General features: G+C 45.4%; 1 protein-coding gene across 27 annotated transcripts in view; it reads right to left on the reverse strand.

The window, feature by feature from the left end:
- The window catches only part of LOC117591830 (longitudinals lacking protein, isoforms N/O/W/X/Y), a 64,391-nt gene extending 58,815 nt beyond the window's left edge, over positions 1–5,576 (reverse strand). For 8 of the 27 annotated variants that reach the window (XM_034285185.1, XM_034285182.1, XM_034285181.1 and 5 more), the window contains exon 1: positions 4,313–4,616. The gene's annotated coding sequence lies outside the window, so the exon portion shown is untranslated. Of the gene's footprint in view, positions 1–4,312; positions 4,619–5,387 lie in introns of those variants that run through there. The other 19 variants (XM_034285179.1, XM_034285173.1, XM_034285176.1 and 16 more) reach the window with 5 other exon arrangements.
- Positions 5,577–6,000: the final 424 nt, after the last annotated feature.

Below are 6,000 nucleotides of genomic sequence, written 5' to 3' on the forward strand. Positions count from 1 at the left end.
TACTATGGAAATACGATGGTTATTCTCCACATGTTGTGAATAGCAAGTTGCGAGAGCTGAGAATGAGTCTTAAGAATACTGTGCTGAGATCTACTATCAAACTACGTTCAAATATTATCATACGAAACGTTGTTAGCGAAAAACTCAACTGATTTATTGATATAGCCCTCGCTTTTATGGCATGGAAAGTGTGTCCAACTATCCATACTTTACGATGAACGAGTGCTGCCATTATAGGCTGGAAATGTGAAGAGATCTACTATCAAACTATGCGTCAGTGTCCGAAAAACGACACGCAATGTTAGCGAAAAAATCTTCATTGATTATTCTAGGCAAACAGGATGGCTTAGAATCCATTGAATCGGATTCAATGCCAACATGCTCGAGTGCCAAATGGAAATGCAAGGGTAGCGATGGATGCGGCAATGCGATAGGATGGTAAATGTGTATGCAGTATGATTGGATTGAATGGGATGGGAAGAGGATAATAATAAGATGTCGGTCCCCCCCATTGTAAGCACGCGCCAGACGGCAAGGCAACCCCGAAAACTGGTTTGGTCTCTTAGGAGCGGGGAGAGGGAGAGGGAGCAAAAAAGGGTCCGGTCCAAAAGTCTAGCCCAGCATTTTTGGGGTTGCAATCATCCCCTAATCAAATGCACCGCAACGGATGTTGTGCCCTGAGAGCCTGCCCGATCCCCCCGTTCCATACACCAACCCATCCCTCTTTGGGAGGGCAGATGTTGGATCATGAGCCACAACTGTCGTCCTTTTAGGCACAGGAAGTTGCCCTAAAAGGCTGGAAATTGGAAACTTGATGGCCCCATGGGGTTTCGCTCGCACAATCTCCCTCTTTCTCTCTCTCTCTCTCCCCGTTTCTACAAGTGAGTGAAAACTCTGTCGGCTCGAGTGTGATTTAAATATGAGAATGCCCCTCGGGCGCTACCGCCTGTGCCTGGTGCCAGTCCCTGCCTGGTTTTCTGTGTTCTTAAAAAGTCAAAAGAAAAACCGGTTCCGCAAAATACAAGAACTGTGCCATTTCGAAAAACGGCTTCGCTGGGCGGTACAGCGACAGCGACAGCGATGGCAACGGCGGGTGGTGGTTGGAGTTGAGTAAAGTCGGTCCCCGATCGCATTGAGTTGGTTGGCAGAAAAACCAGTTTGAGGAACTCATTTCACATCGCAGCCAGAAAAATCGCCATGACACAGACACTCTCGGGCACACAGGCACACTCACACCGATTCAGAAAAACAAATTTAAAATGGAAATAACTGAAATGGGAAAGAGAAAGGGAGGGTCGGGGGACGGGACGGGACCTGGGACAGCAGCCACTGGGGCTGGCCAAGAACAAAATATAAAACTTCCCCCACAAGATTTGCATAAAGTGGAATCTTTTTTCAGCTCGTTCCCATCTCCGCCGCCGCCGCCTCTGTAGCTCTCTGTGCGAGTGGTGAAGGTGTGGTGCCTCTGTGTGAGTGCGTGCGAGACATAAAATTTGTATATTTACGACGTAAAAATAAACCGCCACAGATCCGATGGTCGATGGTCTGGCGGCTGGGGCTGTAGCTCTGCTGGCGCAGGCACTGACTTTCAATAATTTAATTTCTGGCATTTCAGAATAGCAACAGCAACAACAAGACAACCTAGCCGAGAACATAACTCCCAGCTAAGGCCCCCGGCTACCCATCGCCTCCGACAAATCCACGTAGGCGTTCGTCTGTCTTTCCCTGTCCCTCATTTGTTTATTTTTACACCCTTTCTGCGTTTTGCCACTCAATTGAGTGAAGGCAGAGGGCAGGCTAAGCATATCCACTGATGAATGAAAGTTGTACCTAGAGCGAGGAACCAATAGATGGGCTACTAATCAGGGACTAAATATACATATGCAAATGTGTCCATGGAAACTCCAGGATCCCAGTCCAAAGAAGTTTTCCTCATTCTTCATTTAGGCATTTCCGAAAGCACACAAGATTAGTTGCATCAAGATTGCCATTGGTAAGTGTATCGAGTATTCCGTTCCTCATTTTCTTATTTTCCCCTCTGTTCGCTTCGTTCTGTGTGTGTTTCTGTGCCTGGTCGCAGCAGAAAATGTCGTTTTTGCCATTAAAGCAGCGAAAAGCGAAGCAAAACACAGTCATGAGCCTGAGCCAGCCACCGCAAAACTTGTTTCTCGACATCCAAAGTGAATGTTAAGGGCTTGTTGGAAAGAGACAGAGAAATCGGGTCTTGGGTGAATCTATTGGAATCCAAATTTGGTCCGCATTAAAGTCTATCTCCTCATTTTGGTTGTGTTGTTTGCTTTTTAGGCATATTATAGATTTAATGTGGGTTCTGAGCTGCTGAGGGGTTTTCCAAGGTTTTAACTGTAATCCACATTAAAACACATGCCAAAACTATTCTACACAGAAATACTTAGGGAAAGGAAATAGCCAATCAAATGGAAGCATTTTGCGGAGGTGTACTAACTTTCATGGCAGTTTCTGCGTGCCACACCTCCTGAGTGAAAGTGATTCGAGCACGCACCACACCACCCGAAGGCCCAGAGACAGCGGCGGTAATCAACAATAACAAAAAGTGAAACACAAAAAGTTCAACGAACTTTTTTGCTAATGGCGGCGCAAAAGCGAAAATATAATAAAAAAACTAACATACAAAACAACAACAAAAGTAAACTAAAGGCTGAACACGAAGCCCAAAGAGCAGGTGACGATAACGGTGCGCAAAATAGGCTTGTTTTGTTATTACGGTTTACTATAAATAATAATAATAGTAGTAGCAAAGAATCAAGAATAAAGCAGAACATCGGATAGGTGTGTAGGTCAGTGTAGTGTCTGAAGCCCACTCGCAAGGTCAGCGCATTGGGTGGGCCAGTGGGCATACATTTTGCTGAATTTGCATAGCCCACTATCGCGTGAGATCAGTGGGAGAAGAATGCAGCATAGCAGAAGAAAAGGTAAACAGAGAAAAGAGAAAAACAACGTTGGCAGCTTTTTTGGGTTTTGGCGTTTTTCTTTGCGATTTCTACTACACTTGTTGCGTAAAAAGCTCACTTCTCCTCAGCGGTTTTTTTTTTATGGGGCCGTATTGTTATTATTATTCTGCACATGTGCGTGGAATGTAAACAAATGAAACTTTTTCAAAGCTGCAGTGCCATGTGAAATTTGGCAACGTTGCGCGCGCCTTCTAACGGAGCAATAGCACAACATGGCGGACGACAAGACAAGGCAAAAATCGCGCGCGCGATACGACGAAAATATGAAAAATGAAAATGTAAACGTGTCTCTAGAGCACAAAACAATAAAACAAAAAAAAAGCGAAGCAAAAGAAGTATAGCACAAAGTGGAAACCAAAATATGTGGCGAACAGTCAGGCAGCGAGTGTAGGAGAGAGAGAGGAGAAGAGACAGAGCGCCAACTTGGCGCGCCAGTTCATTTGTATGGGAACGTGTGTTTGTGTGAAAAGTGCAGAGAGAAAATTTCACGCTTTTTTTCTCGAACAAACATAAAACGAAAAGCAAACGAAGTCGGCGGGCGACGAACACCACCGAGTCACAGAGTGAGAGGGAGTAAGAGTAAGAGAGAGAGCTCACGGCGACGTCGCAGCATTGAACAAAATATTTTATGTGTGGAGGGGTCTCGTCTCTGTCTCTGTCGCTGCCACCACAACTGCTGCTGCTGCTGCTGTCTGACAAAGGGGGGAAAAACCAAGATGGCGGCCACACATAGAGCTAGAAATGTGAAAAACGTGCTCTACTTGAGAGTCTGAATATTTTCGGGTTATTTGTGGACTATTTGGTGCATTTGGAAGAGCTTTTGTTCGACTGTCATATTGCTTCGCGTGTTTGCCAGAGTGTTTTCCGCAGTTAATTAGAAAAAGCTTATGTAACGCACTGACTCTCACACACACACAAACGGCTGCACTCTCTCTCGCAGTGAAACATTTTCTCACTGCAACACTTGACCTCATTTGCATGGAAAGCGAGTACTTACATAGGTACACATACATAAACTCACATGTATGTGCGTCTGTGTTCATGAAAATTAATGAAAATTGCCCTTCATTTACTTCAAAATGCATACAAAGCGAGAGCCAAAAGCTCTGCGCTGCTTGTGGAAAAGCTTTCCCCCTAGAAAAATCGATATCGACGAGCAGCAGACATTGGAAATATCGATTTGATATGCAAAAACCCCTCACACGCACACACTGACACACACATTGATAGATGCTTTGAACACAGATTAGAAAGTACAGTTCTAGGCAGTGCACTTTCGCACTCCTCACTTCAGAAGTAAAAATACTGTTAATTATACACACCGAAATAGAATCACAGGCAGCACACGTAGTCGTCGATTTATGAAACTTTGCACATATACAATTTCGGTGTTGATTTTCCAAGAAGTGCACGCACACACACGCGACGGGAAAAGCAATAAAATCGAATTTATTTTTATTAAAACGAGCCAAGTTCTGGTTTCCGTAGTACGTGTTCTTGTGTATGTGTGCTCATAGCTGCTGCGGAGTAGGCAGAGCAGAGCAGAGAGGAAGAGTAGCCACACCGCACAACAGGAATTGTGAACGCGCGGAGTGGATGTGACGGAGTGACGTGAGCGAACGGAAAGTGTTTGCCTCTAACCTGAGCGGCAGAGTTCGAAAACCGAACGCGACGCGAGCAGCGCAAGAGCGAGAGAGCGAGTGCGAGTCGTTCTGTGTGTGTGTGTTTGGGTGTGAGGGAGAGCGCGTGTTTTGTATGCTGGCCGCGCGCGCCCAGAGTTGCCAGCGGCAAAAAGAAGCACTTACACTAGCTCTAATCTGTGCGAGTCGATTGAGTCGAGCTTGAAAGCATTAATTAGCATCTGGAACGGTGCTGGGAATATTGATTATCTGCAGGGGCTTTTGGGGCCGCCTTCTTTATGCCAATGCCACCACTGTGCCATGTACTTGGTCGGCAGGTTGGCAACTCTGTTCTATGTGACGGAGTCACTTGCAGGCGAAGCCATAATGTTCGCCAAACCGAACCCGAATGTTGCAAACTACCGTTGCCGAGCGCGACCACTCTCTCTCTCTCTCTCTCTCTCTCTGCCCTCTATCATTTGAGTGCGTCGAATGGATGTGTGCATGTGTGCGAGGTGCATTTTCTACTAAAAAGTGCAAATTATATGGTGGAAATGGGGGACTTTTTATGATCGCTGGCTGGTTTATTTTGGGTTTTCAGAATGACTTCATCGCTGTAAAATTATGAGCCCTAACCTTTAACGGTTTACCGTTTAGCGGACTAGTGCGAAATTCTACAAGCAAAAATGGCCTAACCGTACTAATTGTTCGAATGGTGATGATTCCCGGGGTCCTAAACATCCAACTGGGGAAGGGGGTGAAAATTATGCTCACTCACCTGCTTTTTTCACAGCAAAGCTTTCGTCCCGTCTCCGTCTTTGGCACTGAACAGGACGAGCATCACAAAAACTCGGTCCCGTAGAAGCGTTTTCCTTGCACACTCTTTCCACCCTCTCTCTATCTCCTAGGAGGAGCAGGAGATGCACTCGCGAACGCGTTTTAAATGTATAATTATCGCTTTTTATTAATTATGAACAATAAACAAATTATATTTATGAATTTCCACGCGAAACACACAGAAAAACGTCACTCTTTTTTCCTTAATTTTTTTGTGTTTTATTTTATGTAATGCGCGCTGTATGGAAAACTAATAACAAAGTATTTTGGGGGAGTGTGGGAGCAACAGTGAACAACAACGACCGAACGAACGAGCGCAACGACAACGATTTTATTCCTGAGAGTGCCGTTGGTTTCTGAATTTGCTGCAAAAAGGTATTGTGCTCGAGCAAGAATAGAAGTCGAAAAAAGCTACACACACACATCGAAATACGTGTATATGGTGTGCGTGTGCGACACGAAGTTTCTGCTTTTGTTGTTCTTTCTGGCGGTGCTGCATTCGAAAAACCGAAGATCGTTCGGGCGCTAGAACAAGTGAGCGCGAGTCGCACATG

This window comes from Drosophila guanche, unplaced genomic scaffold (assembly GCF_900245975.1).
Source record: "Drosophila guanche unplaced genomic scaffold, DGUA_6, whole genome shotgun sequence".
Classification (NCBI taxonomy): Eukaryota; Metazoa; Arthropoda; class Insecta; order Diptera; family Drosophilidae; genus Drosophila; species Drosophila guanche.